This window comes from Canis lupus, chromosome 3 (assembly GCF_011100685.1).
Source record: "Canis lupus familiaris isolate Mischka breed German Shepherd chromosome 3, alternate assembly UU_Cfam_GSD_1.0, whole genome shotgun sequence".
Lineage (NCBI taxonomy): Eukaryota > Metazoa > Chordata > Mammalia > Carnivora > Canidae > Canis > Canis lupus.
In genome coordinates, this window is record NC_049224.1 from 53,471,322 (window position 1) to 53,488,033 (window position 16,712).

The 16,712-nt window shown below is 44.8% G+C and overlaps 1 long non-coding RNA gene across 1 annotated transcript; it reads right to left on the reverse strand.

Annotated features, from left to right (window-relative positions):
* Positions 1-11,140: 11,140 nt before the first annotated feature.
* Positions 11,141-11,821, reverse strand: LOC119876138. The gene is made up of 2 exons (XR_005357073.1): positions 11,763-11,821; positions 11,141-11,681 (listed from the first exon to the last, which is right to left on the reverse strand). It is a non-coding gene; the product is annotated as an uncharacterized LOC119876138 (long non-coding RNA).
* Positions 11,822-16,712: the final 4,891 nt, after the last annotated feature.

The window sequence follows — 16,712 nt, forward strand, 5'->3', positions numbered from 1 at the left end:
CCTGAGTTTCTGATTTGTTTCTCCTCTTTTGGTAATAAAACAAAACTCACAGAGACAGGAGACAGAAAAGGTGCCAGGAACCATGCTAAGTGCCTTACATATGTTTCTCTTTCTGTCTTCACAGTAACACTCTCATCCCCATGAATAAAGGGAGACTAGCAAGTTCATAAAGGGATCTGCCCAACGTCTCCTAGCTGGAGGCCAGGATTCAGGTTCAGGTCTGTCTGACACCTAAGTAGCTAGCCTGCCTCTTTTCCATCCCCTGAGCTCCTGCTGCATTTAACAGCCCCACCCCAACCACCTCTTCTAGCAAGAAGCCCAGCCGAAGCCAGATTCTGTGGGGCTGCCCTACCTACCCCACCCCACTATAGCCATCCTCCAGAACATGAAACAGGCATAGAAAAAGTATGTTGGGGGGGCATCTGGGCAGCTCAATCGGTAAAGCATCCGGGTCTTTCAGCTCAAGTCATGATTCCAGGGTCGTGCATGTCAGCTTTACGCTGGGCATGGAGCCTGCTTAAGATTCTCACTTTCCCTCTTTCTCTGAGCCTCCATCCCTCCTCCCCCTTTCTCTCTCTCTAAAGAAGAAGAAGAAGAAGAAGAGGAAGAAGAAGAAGAAGAAGAAGAGAAAAAGAGAAAGAGAAAGAGAAAGAGAAAGAAAAGAAAAAGAAAAAGAAAAAGAAAAAGAAAAAGAAAAAGAAAAAGAAAAAGAAAAAGAAAAAGAATGCTCAAAATGTTTCATGTGCATTGGAAAATTGCAGGACCCAAACCATAGAAGATTGAGTCCATCTGGGATCCTAAAAGGATTTTAGGGAATTCTTAAAATGTTTCCACGTTCCACATTTCCAGCCCCCACATCCATCCTGTGAAAGAGACAAGTGTCAATACCCTCATCTCACAGAGAGCACACAAGGCTCAGAGAAGCTGTGACCCATGCAAGGTCACACAGTTAAGGAAAGCATCTTAGTCAAAACTAAAGGGACATGAGTTTCCGGAGGAGGAGGCACAGGCTGGGACTCGGCCCTCCAACACCTGGGCCAGCGCTCCTGGCTTGGGCTGGCAGAGAGCAGCAGTCTGCAGAAAGATCTCCAGTGTCATCTCGCATAGTTCTTCCTCCCTCACACGTGCTGTTTTCTCATTATTCTTCCTCCTTTTGCTTCTCTTCCTTGTCTCTCACCATAAATTACATCCCTTGTCTAAGGAATAATTAATTCCGCTTAAGTGAAGATACTAGCAGCCTCTTTCCTGTGCTCACATAATTATGGACCATTGCTTGCATAGCCAGCCTCTGGACATGCTCGAGCTGTACCCTACTACTTATTGAGCTTTGAACAATTTGAACTAGGCAGGTGCATGCATTAGCTCATCACATCCTCACACGTCTCTGAGATAGGTTTCCACTTGCCCATTTTATAGATGGGGTAATGGAGACTCAGAAAAGCCACTCATAGCTTATTCAAGGTCACACAGCTGATAAGGACTGAGCCAGACATGAACTTAAGTTATCCTTAAAGCTAAAGTCCATGTTCTTTACCCCAAGGGTCCAGCTGAGGAGTAGCCAAACCATAGCCACTGTCTGCCTTCTCCATCTTTAGAACCTTTCCAGTTAACAGGATGCTTCATTCAGCATGCTCCTAGGTTAGGCCAGGTTTGGAGATACCTAGTGATAATTAGAATCATTATTCCCCACCCCACCCCCATATACTGGCCACTTATTTCAGGCATTGTGCTCTACCCCATTAGGTCATTCAGTTCCCACAAATGCTCTACAAGGTGGATACCACTATTCCCATTTTACACGTGGGATAGCTGAGTCTCAGTAACTTGCCACTGGCATGCAGCTTGCAAGCAGTGAGATGAGAATTTGGACTCAGATCTGGCTGATGCCTTTAATCATCTTTCGCCCTTCCTAACAGCCAGTTTGATCTTCCAAACATGGCACGAATCCTCTCTGCCTCCAGAGAAAGGGCAGGAGAGGCAAGTCTAGTCAGTTTAGCCATCAGGAGACTCAGAACATCCTGAGTTCATGTCTCCTTAGTTCTGCCTGTGGACTGGCTGCCTCTCCCTGCAGGAGAACTGCTCTGGGTTTCAGGACAGATGCCAGAGGACAGCTAGTGTCTGCTGGAACCCTGGGAACATATGTGACTTGCCTATTTGCAGGTACAGAGGAGACAAACACTCAGGATGCTTAGAAACCGTTCCTTTTCTTTCAGCAAGACATGTAGGCACTGCTCATCATACGAAGAGAAGAAGAGTAGTGTATTTGAATCAACAGTGGGGGATCAGTGAATCTGCCGTGAGGCTCACTCCTAATGCAGAAGAGATAGATAACTGGACATGAAAGAGAGGGGGAACCAGTGAGGACACTTTTGGTTACCAAGTGACAGAAAACCCAACCCAAACTGGTTTAAGCAAAGTGGATTTATTGACTATAGAGCAAAAAACCCCAATGTAGGTGGAGCTTCAAATGCAGCCTATCAGAGGATCAAAGGCTGACTCCACGTCCCAGCTTCTCAGCTCTGCTCTCCTCCATGTTGGCTTCGCTTTCCTATCAGGGAAAGATGGCAGCCACAGCTCCAAACCTCTTACCCCCTCAGGAAAAGGAGAAAGGTAGTCCAACAGGTCAAACAACTACCAGAGTTTCACTGGCTCTAGCTGGCCTGGCTCGGTTTAACACTGACACAGGGAAACGTGCTGTGTTGATGATGTGCTGGGCCTGGGCACAGGCTACCCTTGAGATGGGGGTCAACACACAGCTAGGCTTGGACGTAGAGTGATAGAGGGGTGGTGCCCTCCAAGCAATATTGGGAAAAATCATGAGAAGCAGGATGGGGGTGGTGGTGATGATGGATGTCAGAAAGAATGAGAGAGGCAAAGGCAGTGGGAGGAAGGAAGGCAGGAAAGAGGGGGAGGGAGGGAGGAGGAAAAGAAAGGAAGGCAAAAGTCTACTTGGGGTGAACAAATGCACAAACAGATCCACAATTTTGTGGTTACAGAGATATGCCAAATAGCTTCCAGACAGATTATGCTCCCAAAATTCATTTGTAAATCAGTTTCGAACTCAGCACATTTTTACCCATGTGGGGAGAGGGGAGGGGGAATGTTTTATTGTAAACTCCCCAAACTAGCCTAACATTTTAAAATATAATCCATAATGTAGTGGAAATGCTTGGATATTTGCAATGAAAAATAGAAAGCAAAGCTTACAACAGTGGGTGATAAATAAAAAAGATTTTGGATCTGAAACCTTGTCTCTATTTGCTGTGAGTGCTGATGCCTGAGAAAAAGCACGCTAATTAATGAGAATGAGCTAGCAGATGGAGACTCCAGTGTGGATCTGAAGGGGGCTTCTCAACCTTCCAAGGGCTCAGGAGCTTGACAGCAGGACTCTCTGTGATGTCGAATTTCCTTTCACATGTTATGGTTTTCCTTTTTCTTGACATAGCTGTATCAAGGGGAACATCCGTCTTACAACTTCTTTTTTACAGATGTCCCTGGAAGATGTGAGTCTTGACAACTCCACCATGATTTGGGTCATTTGGAGCCTACAAGTGAAATCCAAAGGAAAAAAAAAAAAAAAGAAAAAAAGAAATCCAAAGGAGGTGGTCCCATGATCTGGAAGGTGGTTCCATAGCATCTGGGCAAGAAGTGGTGTAAGGGGAGGGGCGGGAGAGGTTCTGGGATGGAGGAAACCTGCCTACAATGGAGAGGCTGGACCTGCCGAAGAATTACCTGAGCTTGTGGGAGGGAATAGACAGGAGAGGCGCTAATCTCAACCACAGGTGCATTCAAACCCAGGAGTCCTTAGCACTCAGGCTTTCCCCTCTCTGACCATCCAGAAGTATGGCAACAGCACCCCAGCTGAGTCTAGGCAGAACCCCACCCCACCCACTGCCCATTGGCCCAGGGAAGGTGATTTTCTATTGCTTCTGTTTTCCCGAGAGCAAGCCGATTACACACACCTCCCTCGCCTTTCCCCCGTGCTCTCTCCACAGTGGCAACCAGACCACAGAATTTCTTTGCCTAAAACACAAATCTGATCCCATCATTTGCAACCCCCCAGAACCTTTCAAGTTTGCCCAGGGCCTACAGCAGCATTTCTTATAATCTTCCTTATGTTCCTTAGAACCCTCATTCTTGGTCAAATAAGTTTAAGAAACCCTCTATAGCATATATGCTCTTGAAGAATCCCAACACAAAATGACAAATTAAAGGCTCTGAGCAGCCTTTCAGTAAAGGACCTGTTTTGATTTTTTGCTCTATCAATCCTTTGCCTTACTAGACACAGAAGCCCTTCTTATGCATTGTCATTTAACAAACACACTTTGGGAATCACTGGTTTAAAAGATAAAGCCCAGACCCCAACAAGGCATCCAAGACCTTTCCATTCCAGCTACAACCCCTTTTCCTGGCCTCATTGCCCAGAGTTGTTCTACAGATGTACCCTGGCTCCCCCATGTTGACCACAAGCACATGATTTGTGCTTTCTTTTCTCTGTATTTTTGTTCATATTATTTCTGCTTCCTTCCCTTTTCCCAAGTAAAACAACCTTGGCCAGAACTCCATTCAGATTATTATTCTGTTAATATGAATTAACCAACATTTATTGAGCATTTACCATGTGCCAGGCTCTCTCTATTCAGCTGTGTGCACTCAGGCCCCCAAGCTTCCGAACTCAAGGAAAATGCTGTCAATGAGTATGTTGACTTCTATGTTTTGATATTCCCTTCCATCCAGCCCCCACAGCCCCTCGTACCAATGACCCTCTTTGTCCTTATGGTTACCCTACACCTCCTTTGCCTGGCTTGGGTTTCCAATCAGGTTCCCCTCACCACCTCCTTCCCTCTGAGAAGAGCTTTGCAGCATCTAGTTGACAAGGATGACTGGAACCCCAAGTTTATTCATTGGTTCATTCATTCTACAAAGACTGACTGAGCACGAGGGGCTTTAAGAAAGACACGGTCCTCACACTCAAAGAGCCACAGGCCAGAGGGAGATAGGCAGAAAACACAGTGTTATGAATAATTCAACAATTGCTAGTACACAAAGTGTTGCCAAGAAGTTAGGTGGTGGGTGGGACCTATGGGAGTGACTTACCAGGGACTTCATCTGGTCTGGGGAGCCTGGGGAGGGTTTCCTGGAGGAGACAAAGGCCCACAGGAGATGGACAGAGATGGGCAGGTTGAGGTGCATTTAAGGGGTGCAGCAGGTATAGCAGGCCAGGGTGGCTTTGGAGGAGGCTGGTGAGCAACAGGCAGGGTTCCTGGAGTAGTCTTGAAGACAGCACAGTAACAGAGTCAGCAGGCTTGGGTGCTATTCCTGACTGAGCCATTTAGTCACCAGAGGCCCTTGGGCGAGTTTCTTAACCTTTGTGTTTCTCTTTCCCTATCTGCAAAATGGCACATTTTTTCTAACACTTAGCTAAGTTTAATAAGCACTTACTACTTGCAAGGCATATTCTGAGCACTGTACATGATAGAACAAACTTGATCCTCACAAGAACGCAACAAGGTAAGGTATTCTCCCCCACTTAACAGATGATGAAACTGAGTCACTAAATGAACTTGCTGAAGGTGACTCAGCCAGTGGAAGTGATGGTATCTACCCAAAAGGTTTTCTTAAGCTGAGACAAAGCACAGTGCCTGGCACACAGTAGTTGCTTAGTAAATTTTGCTTTTCGTTTTGATTTATTGTAAAAGCAATAGAAATCCATCAAAAGGGTTTAAGTCATTGAGAAGACATCTGACCCATTTAAAGAATGGTTCAGAGGGGTCCAGAGTGGACGCTGAGAGAGCCATCAGAGGCTATCACGGGGAGGGGCATACTGGCAGCTGGACCAGGCCTGTGGGAGTGGAGAGGCTGATGAGTGCCTGAGAAGCATTTCCATGGTGAAATCGATCACCTCCAAGATTAATGGGCATCAAGGATGAAAGAGAGGGAGTGGCAGGTTTCTGGTCACCCCTGGATGGAATGTGGTGCCATTGACATGAGCCCAGTATGAGGACAGGTTTGGCATGAACCCTGGAAGGAGATGAGGCGCTCTATCTTGCACAAGTGACATGGAAAGAGACCATGTAAGTGGAGATAGCCCATAGCTACAAGATGTACAAGTTCATATCCATGAACCATTTCATGCCGATGAGAGGTCAGGCCTTTGGAGAATGATAAACCAGCCACCGTTTGCTAGCAAGCCCTTTACTGGGCCTGACCTCATGCTGGGCACCTTACTGGCTCTCCCCCTGAACCTCTCCACGCCCTTGGAGCTCTGTTCTTATCCTCAATGCAGGAAAGTAAAAGATGAGTTCAGAAAGGTTCACTTACTAAAAGGAGTTCAGGAAGGTTGGCTTACTTTCCTCGTGTCAAGTAGGTGGTAGGTAGAGCTGGAATTTATTTTATTTTTATTTTATTTTTATTTTTTTTTATTTATTTATGATAGACACACAGTGAGAGAGAGAGAGGCAGAGACACAGGCAGAGGGTGAAGCAGGCTCCATGCACCGGGAGCCCGACGTGGGGTTCGATCCCGGGTCTCCAGGATCGCACCCTGGGCCAAAGGCAGGCGCTAAACCGCTGCGCCACCCAGGGATCCCTAGAGCTGGAATTTAAAACGGAGTTGTCCAGATCCAGAGGGGTGAGTTGTCCATGGTCACACAGTGTAAGCGACACTGGGGATCTGGACAGTAGGCATGAAGCCCCTGTGTGTCCAGGGGTTTCCACTCTGTTCCAAGAGCTTTAAGTAGGGACCCTAACACAAGGCTTGAACTCAAGACCCTGAAATCAAGACCTGAGCTGAAAATAAGAGTTGGATGCTTAACCAACTGAGCCATGCCTGCTCCATGAGCTTTAAAAAATCCTTTTGTCTTCATTATTTCTGCCCACCTTATCCTCTGGTTCCCGGCCCCCGCCCCCCCGAGTTCTGGAAAGCCCTAATGCCACCTCTCCCCATGCTCTGGTGGTCAGCCCCCAGCAAAGAACTCGACTTTGTTCAAGCCAGGCGATCCCACCAGATCTCCTCACACTGGGAGAAGGGCAGGGAGGTGGTATTGGGGCAGGACAGGCAGGACAGGGCCACCCACTCCACGGAAGGGCAAGGGGTGGCCAGTGTTGGCAAAATCTCCAACTAGGAGGATTTGGGCAGGGGCCCCCTTCCACTATGAGCTCCCCCGAGGTGCCCACTTCCCAAGATGGGGCTAGTCGTGGGGCCCAGAAGGAAGCTGGACTCTGAACTCTTAGTGCTAGCTTCCACTTTGGATTTATTTAAATGACTGTGAGTGTGAACATTTTCTTATAGTTTTGTTTTCTGGTATTTTCTCCTGAGTGACCTGACTTATGATCAATTTATCTGTCAGGATTTTACAGTTAAAAAAAATCATTTATACGTGCTGTTTATATGATTTCTAAAAATGGCTTTTAAAATATTTTAAAATGTTTAACCACAGCCAGCCTTTTTGTTTTTGTTGCTACTTTATCTTTTAAAATTACACAGGTGGGGATCCCTGGGTGGCGCAGTGGTTTGGCGCCTGCCTTTGGCCCAGGGCGCGGTCCTGGATATCCGGGATCGAATCCCACGTCAGGCTCCCGGTGCATGGAGCCTGCTTCTCCCTCTGCCTGTGTCTCTGCCTCTCTCTCTCTCACTGTGTGCCTATCATAAATAAAAAATAAATAAATAAAATAAAACCAGATATCTGGTCTCAAAAAAAAATAAAATAAATAAAAAAAATAAAATTACACAGGTGATCATGAGCATATTCTTGATGCCAAAAACTTAAAAGCATATGCTTCAAATGAAGCCAATGTCCCCTTGGCCCATTCTCTTTTCCAGTCCCCTCCACACCCCAAATGCTATAGTGTGTGTACCTACCTCCCTTCTCACCACTTTCTAGATATTTACACACATGTATAGTCACACAAAAATAGAGAACTTTGTTTTGTGTACATTTTTCTTCCTTATGTGAACATTTACCGACTGCACCTTGACTTCTTCACTTAATAATAGATCTTGGAAATACTTTTGGTTTTCTTAGCATGGTGAGGTTTGACTTATTTACATCACAAGAAATGTTCATTTTTCTGTTGACTTCCTCCCTTGAGTCTAAGCTTAAAGAGTCATTTCTCGGGACACCTGGGTGGCTCAGTGGTTTTTGATCTGTCTTCAGCTCAGATCATGATCTCGGAGTCCTGGGATCGAGTCCCACATCAGGCTCCCCGCAGGGAGGCTGCTTCTCCCTCTGCCTATGTCTCTGCCTCTTTCTCTGTGTCTTTCATAAATAAATACATAAATAAATAAATCTTTTTTTTAAATCCCCTCTGTCCCTCCCTCTCCTCCATCTCCCCCAGTTCCTGCACACTCTCTCTCTCCCTGCCTCCCTCTCTAAAATGAATAAATAAATAAGATAAACAAATAACTGCACATTTTTGCCCTAATACCACACAATTTGAAATATTATAATTTTCTAGTATCTTTTATATATAGATCTGTTCCCTCCTTCCTTACTCCTGTTTTCTAAAATTTTCTTCAAAAATCTGTTAATATTGCTAAATGAATTTTATAATCTTTTCTGTAAAAGTTTGAAAAAGAGCCACATTTGTATTTGCACTAAGCCTGTAAATTCATTTGACCTTTCTACTCGCACATTATTTAACCTTTACCTCAGGCATAGGGGAGCTCTCTCCCTACTTAAGTCTTCTCTTAGGAAAAAAAAAAAAAAGGCAGTTTTCTTTATATAGAAAATGCTATATTCTGGTTTAATTTCTAGAGCATGGGACTACTGGTGTCTCAAAACTTTAAAAGACATCCACCCGCTCCCCAGGAAAACCCTCCAGACTGACAACTTTGGGGGGGAAGTGTGCTTGATTATCTTCCTTAAATTCTTCCTCGATTCATTTACTCATTAAAGTAGTATTTCTTTCAAGAGCCCACTGTGTGTGCCAGGCCCAGTTCTGTGCAGTAGGTATAGAGCAGCAAGCCAAGCGGTTTTCTTACAATTATCTCAAAATAAAACGTTTAATTAAAAAAACACAATTATGTCAAAATAAAAAGTTTAATTAAAAAAAAACAAAACCAAATCCTCTCTTCTCAGGAAGCTCCTATTCCAGGGGGGAGAGAAGAAGGGAAACAAGTAAGCAATTAGGCATATGTCATATCAGATGGTGTGAAGCGCTGCCGGGGAAATGGAAACAGAGCGGTGGGGGCGCGGGGCTTGGGAAAGTTGGTTGGGGAAGCCTCTCTGTCCAGGGTGCTTTTGAGCAGAAACCGAAGTACGAAGGACGTACTTTAGATGTTCTACTTTTGATTCTGTCAAATAGAGAAACTTCTCTATTTTCTTCTTCCCAGAAAATTGCCTTTTTCATGGGAGTTTTCAAATTCATCAACGTCACATAATATCCTTTTGTATTTTTATGTTTAATGTCTGTTTCTGCTCTTCCCACCATTTCACCTTGTGTTTGTCTCTGCTTTTTTTCTTCCTTCCATTTGTCCATTGTATTATTCAGACCTCGTTTTTACCAAAAAAACCAACGCAAAGGCACATGCATCAATTCGACTGTTTCCCATTTTCCTGATTTATTTTTTTCCGCTTTTTGCCTGATCTCCTCCTTCCTTATCTTTATGTGGGTTTTTTTTTCTGACATTTCTTTTTTTCTTTTTTAAAATTTCATTTATTTATTCATGAGAGACACAGAGGCAGAGACATGGACAGAGGGAGAAGCAGGCTTCCTGCTCTGTCTCTGTCTCTCATGAATAAATAAATAAGATCTTAAAAAAAAAAAAAAACTGGAGTGGGGGGCGCCTGAGTGGCTCAGTTGGCTGAGCGTGTGACTCTTGATTAATTAGCTCAGGTCATGATCTCAGGGTCCTGAGATAGAGCCCCACATCAGGCTCTGTGCTCAGCAGGGAGTCTGCTTGTCCCTCTCCCTCTGCTCCTCCCCTCCCTTGCCCCCTTCAAATAAATAAATAAATAAATAAATAAATAAGTTCAATAAACTTTTGAGTAGAACTTTGCACATACACTGTTGGTTTTCATAATTTTGGTTGGTCTATATGAGGTCTGTATTTCAAATGTATTGGGATTTTCTTTACGGTCGAAAATTCCATTTTTAAAATTATTTTATGGATCCTGGAAAATAGGCTGAGTGTAACTTATGACCCAAGCCAACAGTCACAATATCTCCAGGAACTCTGGGGGGATGTGGGGGGAAGCACAAAATGTGAACAGGAAGTAAGCTTCAAAGGGGAAGTGATTTTGATACCAAGAGGACAAAGAACTGGCTTTTTTCAGTAGCCACTGAAGGCCAGGCTCTATGCGGGGCCCTTTGCGTGTATTGTCTCATTCAGCAGAGGTAGGATGCTTCAGAGCAGAAAAATGCAGGGTAAGTAACTTTCCTCAAGTCTGTTCCCCTGCTCAAAGCCTGTCCTTCTAGTTTTGCTGAGCAGATTCCCGCTTTTCTTTCAAGATTCATTTTAAAAGTCACCACTTCTAAGAAGGCTTCCCAAAGATAAGAGCTGAGTCCTCCTCTTCTGTTCTTTGTATAAGTCATCACTGGTGTTACATGTGTCACCCTTGGTTGCCTGGGAGACCCTTGACGGTGGCCAGCACGTTGTGGGGGTTCTCAGTTTGTTTGTTTGTTGATGAAGCGAAGATTAAAGGCAAAAGGAGAATTCACCTCTGAAGATTCAACAGAACAAAGCCATCACCCTTTGGTCCCCCTCCCCTGTCCCTGCCAGGCAGGGCAGGTGATGCCTGGGGGTTTATAGGTAATGGTACTGACATGAAAAACTCATTCCATTTGCAGAGTGCTTTGCAGTCTACCGGCATTCTCTTGTAGGCATTATCGAGGCTGATCTCCATGAATCCATGAATGTGAGGTTGCCCTAAGTCCATTTTCTAGGCAGTGAAACATTCAGAGACTGATTCTAGCCAAGGTCACAGACCTGATAGGTTGCCACAGCCAAGAGCTCCTCAGACTCCAGCTGTTGCCACCTTCAAACTTGAACTCAGGACCCTCCTGACATTAAAGCAGACATGTGCACGCACGCGCACACGTGCACACACACACACACACACACACACACCTTGCTGCCTTGGTGAAGACTATAAATTCTCCTCCTGTCTTGCCCATCATCATGGCTTCACAATGGGGTCTTTCTTTTCCAGACAACATGTTTAATTAATGCCTTAAAGGAAATTCATGAGAGTGATCCCTGATATTACATGCTTATTCATTCATCTATCCTTATGGACAGTAAACATTTGCTGAGCCCCTGTTCCGCACAGAGTGCCAAGTACTCGGCAGGCCCTGGACACTGTGACCCAGGTGTAGGCTGGAGAGGGCAACTTAGAAGGACCTTCAGGGTAGCCCTGCCCATTGTCCACCCGCCACTTCCAGGCCTGCCTCCTCCTCCCCCAGCCTAGCAGTTCCCACCCCGCACCCTCTTTATCTCCCTTCATAAAAAGCCCCATTCTCCTTTTGCACAATACACTTTCACAATAGATAGTCTATTCAACCCAGAGCCCAAATCATCAGCAACCAAAACGCTGGTTCCTCCTTCCTCCTAGGTCTTCAAACATTTCCAAGGGAGGAGAAATAATTGCATTCTGCAGAGTTCACTTGCTGTTTGCTTGGCTGTTTCTCCTACAGAGTGGAAGCTCCCTGAAGGCCTGGCCTGGGTCTTTTCACTGTTGCCTGTGGAGAGGATAAGGAGACTAGATCTTGGTCTCCACACTTAAGTTATTGTTTTAAAATAATATCAATATAGAAACTTACCAAATAGGGCAGCCCCAGTGGCGCAGCGGTTTAGTGCCGCCTGCAGCCCAGGGCGTGATCTGGAGACCCTGGATCGAGTCCCACGTCAGGCTCTCTGCATGGAGCCTGCTTCTCCCTCTGCCTGTGTCTCTGCCTCTCTCTCTCTCTCTCTCTGCATCTCTATGAATAAATAAATAAAATCTTAAAAAAAAAAGGAAAAAAAAATAGAAACTTACCAAATACACTAAAAGTCAAAGAAGGGAATAAAAGTTGCCTATAATTCTTGCAAATAGAAATAACTTTTTAAACTTGTTTGTACTTCCTTCTCAGTATTTTATATGTGTTTTTGGGATAAATGTATGTGTATACACAAAATTGTACAAAAATAGAATTCTGATGCATATGCAATTTTGTATCTTGCTCAGGATGTCACAAACATTTCCCAGGTCATTAAATATTCTTCAAAAACATGGCTTTTAGGAGTGCCTGGGTGGCTCAGTCAGTTAAGCATCAGACTCTTGGTTTCCATTCAGGTCACCATCTCAGGGTCATGGGATCGAGCTCCACATTGGGCTCCATGCTCAGCAGAGAGTCTGAGATTCTCTCTTCTCCTCTGCCCCTCCCCTGACCCGTGCTCTTTAAATTAATTAGCTAATTAATTAAATCTTAAAAAAAAACATGGTTGCTGTTGTTTTTTAAAGATTTTATTTATTTGAGAGAGACAGAGAACACAAGCAGGGGAGTAGGGCAGAGGGTGAGGGAGAAGCAGGCTCCCTGAGGAGTGGGGAGCCCACTACAGGGCTTAATCCCATGATTCTGAAGCTGAAGGTAGATGCTTAACCAACTGAGCCACCCAGGCACCCCCCAAAACATGGTTTTTAATAATTATACACTATTACATCAAATGTGCACACCCTAACTTCTTTAAAAATTTCTTCATTGTTGAATACTTAGGTTATTTCCTTCTCCTTTTTTTGTTTTGTTTGTAGTTTCTGCCAACATAAATAATACTCTGATAAACATCCTTAACATGCATTTTTGTCCACTTTGTTGATTCTTTCTCTCAGATTTCTAGAACAAAAGTTACTGAATCTAAGCAACTTTTAAACTGCTCTTGATTTCTAATACCAAACAATTCTCCAGGCTTTGTATCAATTAGCCCATCCATAGCAATACCTGTTGTCATTGTGGCTTTCTTGCATTTATTTGTTTTTAACTGTTTGGTGACACCAGCAGTTTCCTGTTTATGGTCAATGACCTGTGTTTGTTTGGGCGTATTTTTATTCTTATATTTATGCAAAGAAGGCCAGTTAAGTTATGGATCCAAGGGAGGATGGGAATAAACTTATGCAAATAGGCACCTTTGGTCACAAGTAAGGGGTCAGAGGAGGTGGACTAGAGGTGGACTATCTGAAGCAACCTGTCATTACTCCTGGAAAAATATTCTGCAGATGTCAGAGGTTAGCCCCATTTATCCAGACTTTCGCTTTCCTTTGGGTTTGCCCTGGAAATCCTGGGTATTCCTAAATTGTAACTATAGTTCTGAGGATTTTGAGTCAAGGCCCATCTTCCGTGGAAGCCCAGTCACCAACCCAGTACTTAGTGACTCTCCGCCAGTTCTGAGTCCCCGGCTACTAAGCTGGTCTTTCAGGTGCCCTAGATCCACCTCTGCTTTTCCATAGCCCCTTTTAGCAAGACCCTGGGGTCCTACATCTTTCACTGGTTGGATTCCAGTTGGGAGGCTTTATACTAAAACTTGAATTTTATTTTTTATTTATTTTTTTTAATATTTTTAAAAAAATTTTTTATTTATTTATGATAGTCACAGAGAGAGGGAGAGAAAGAGAGACAGGCAGAGGGAGAAGCAGGCTCCATGCCAGGAGCCTGATGTGGGATTCGATCCCGGGTCTCCAGGATCGCACCCTGGGCCAAAGGCAGGTGCCAAACCGCTGCGCCACCCAGGGATCCCCTAAAATTTGAATTTTAAATATTGTAAAGCAACTGTTGATACTTTTTTAAATGTCTGTTTGGTTTTGTCAATTGAAAGAAACAGATTTTAATATTCACCTCCAAGCAGTTACTCTGGCGAACACATCAACTGAAACACTGAAGAGCTGTGTTTCATCTCTTTTCTCAGCTTACAAGATCCTCAGATTTTCAGAGATGGATGTGAACATTCTGGAAGGCCTGTGGCATGAATGCATCCTCCTTCAGGGAGACCATGAGGATGAGCACACCTTATAATGACAAACCTTCCTTCCCATTTCTGCTCTAGGCGGGCAACCATGGCATTCCCAGGAGAGGCCTCCATTTGCTTCTTCTGCATCACGAGAGCTGATTTCTCCCTCTCTAGTGTGAATCTAGAAGCTTCTTTCCTGGGTTGAGGTAGGTCAGGGGACTTGGCTCAATAGCAGTGGTATCTGTTTGTCTAGCCCCTTGATGGGAGCTCCTGACATTCACATGGTCTTTACAATTTATGAAATACAGTGTCACGTGGCCCGTGTCATACATTACTTGCTTTTATTCCTCCCAACTGCCCCCAGAAGTGGACATTCCTCAAGTTTAAAAAGGGATCAGAGAAGGAAGTGGGTCACCTGCCCTGACCAGTTGTCATGGGGAAGCAATCTGTGAAAAAAAAAAAAAAAAAAAAAAAAAAGGTAACAGGGAGGTCCATGAAGGGAACAGTTGCTCTAAAGAAAAAGAGAAAACAGACATGCCGGAAAGGAACTCCCAACCTGAAACGCTGGCTTCAAGGTCTGGTCCAGCCACTCCACAGCTGTGGCCTTGGGAAGTTTGTGGGTTTTTGTTTTGTTTTGTTTTAACATTTCTGTGCATCCGTCTCCTCCTATCTAAAACAACGAGCAGGGGACTCTGGGTGGCTCAGCGATTGAGCATCTGCCTTTGGCTGGGGTGTGATCCGGAGTCCTGGGATCAATTCCCACATCGGGCTTCCTGCGTGAAGCCTGTTTCTCCCTCTGCCTATGTCTCTGTGTCTCTCTCTCTGTGTCTCTCATGAATAAATAAATAAAATCTTTAAAATAAAAATGAAAATAAAAATAAACAAAACGATGAGCAGAATATGACATCCACATCCACCTGGCACTCCGGTGCCTATAGAAGTATGTTTACCAGAGCAGATCCATAAAAGTAGAAAAGTGGAAAACTGGAAAACAACCCACAGTGCAAAAATTTGTTTAAACAAATTGAGACATACGCACACCATGGAATAGTATCATTTGTTCAGAGTGATAATGTGGACGTTTACGCACAGGGAAGGATATTTGTGGCCTGTTACCGGGGAGAAGTGGCTGTAATTCAGTAGGTGTAGTGCTATGTCATTTTTGTTAATTTTGTAAAAATAACATATTTACATGTATCACTATTCATCTGCTTAACAAGATTCACTCTGCACAGTTTCATCATGATGTGTGCATTTATGTGAGGATATGTGGGTATCAAATGTCCAAGGATATACACCAAAATATAATGTCTCTACAGGGGGTTCTTTTTCAGCTGGGCTTAGCTGGTTTTCAAATTCTTTCACAATGAACTCGTGTCATAAAGAAATAATAGAAGCATAAAGTGTTTACAATGCATGAACTGGAATGCCGGGGTCTACCTCTATCCAGGGGGCATTTTGCTGGTGCCAAGTTTACCTGCGTTGCTTGGGGAATGAGAAACCCAAGCAAAGGCCTGAGAGGTTCTAATCGATTTAATTAGGGCTCTGGAGGAGTCAATAATCTCTTTTCCTCCCTCTCTCCCTCTCGGCGTGAACTTGTGTGTCTACTTCTCTCCACTAAGCAAATGCAGCCAGGTGTCTGCTCCTAGGGGCCCTCCTGGATTTTATGAGGCCCCCATCACTTCTGATTCCTATTTGTTCTTCAGGTAGACTACAACTCCACTAATCAGGCCAGGCCTCTGTAACTCCTGTCTGCACATTCCAGTCATGTTCGGGAGATGACACCCTGGACATCCTGATCAGATGTAGGTGTTCCCCCAATCCCAGTCACCACCCAATCCCAGTCACCTTCCAGGCCATCTTTGAAGGAATGATTCTTCCCCAGAGAGCACATCACATTTCTGACATGGTGAGTCACTTTGGTTTCAACCCAGAGGGTAATGTCATTTCCAGGTTGTAAGGGAACCTCCCTGTCAGTCACTCCCTGATTTATAATAATAATGAATAAAAGTGACCATATGTTGGTACTTACGTCCCAGATCCTGTGCTGGGCATGGGCTCAGGTAAGGCTCACCACAACCCTGTGAGTCAGGAGCTTTCATCCTCATTTTACAGATGAGAAAACTTAGGTCAACTTGCCCAGGGATATGCAGCAATAAGCCTGGGCCCTTCAACAGAAGACCCTGTCTCTGCAGCCCACAGGTCTTCTTAACCCCAATTCAGGAGTGAGGAAACTGAGTCTAAGTTATTCACTGAGGCTGCTATCACCCAATTTCATGAAGCTAGCCAAGTGGGAGAAGCTAAAATGTGCACATCTCACTGATATTGGACCCCTTCCCTGACTTGTGCCCTGACACACTCCGCACTGGCCTCTCCTCTGACTTGTGCACCTAACAGTCCTCATTCCCCACTCCCCCAATGCACTCCACACTGCAGCAAATACTTGTGGCAATTCCAAGAATCTGTAAGAATGTTCTCTCTTGCCCTGGGGCCTTTGGACAGGCTGTACCTTCCCATGCATTTGCCCGGCACGGGCCTACTCATTTAGATGTCACCTCCTCCGGAAAGCCATCCCTGAGCGCTCCAGTCCAAGTACCCTCTTCGGTGCTTCCTCAGTTCATCCTGGTATGTGTCCCACAGCACTTGTGGTTGGGCCCCTTCCCCTCCCCTGCAAGGCTACAAAGCCCAAGCGAGGACCAAGTGTGACCATGGTCAGGTCCTCAGCAGCCAGCACGGTAGCGGGCACAGAGCAGGTAGTCAGTAAGCATTTGTTAAACGAATGAATGCTTGAT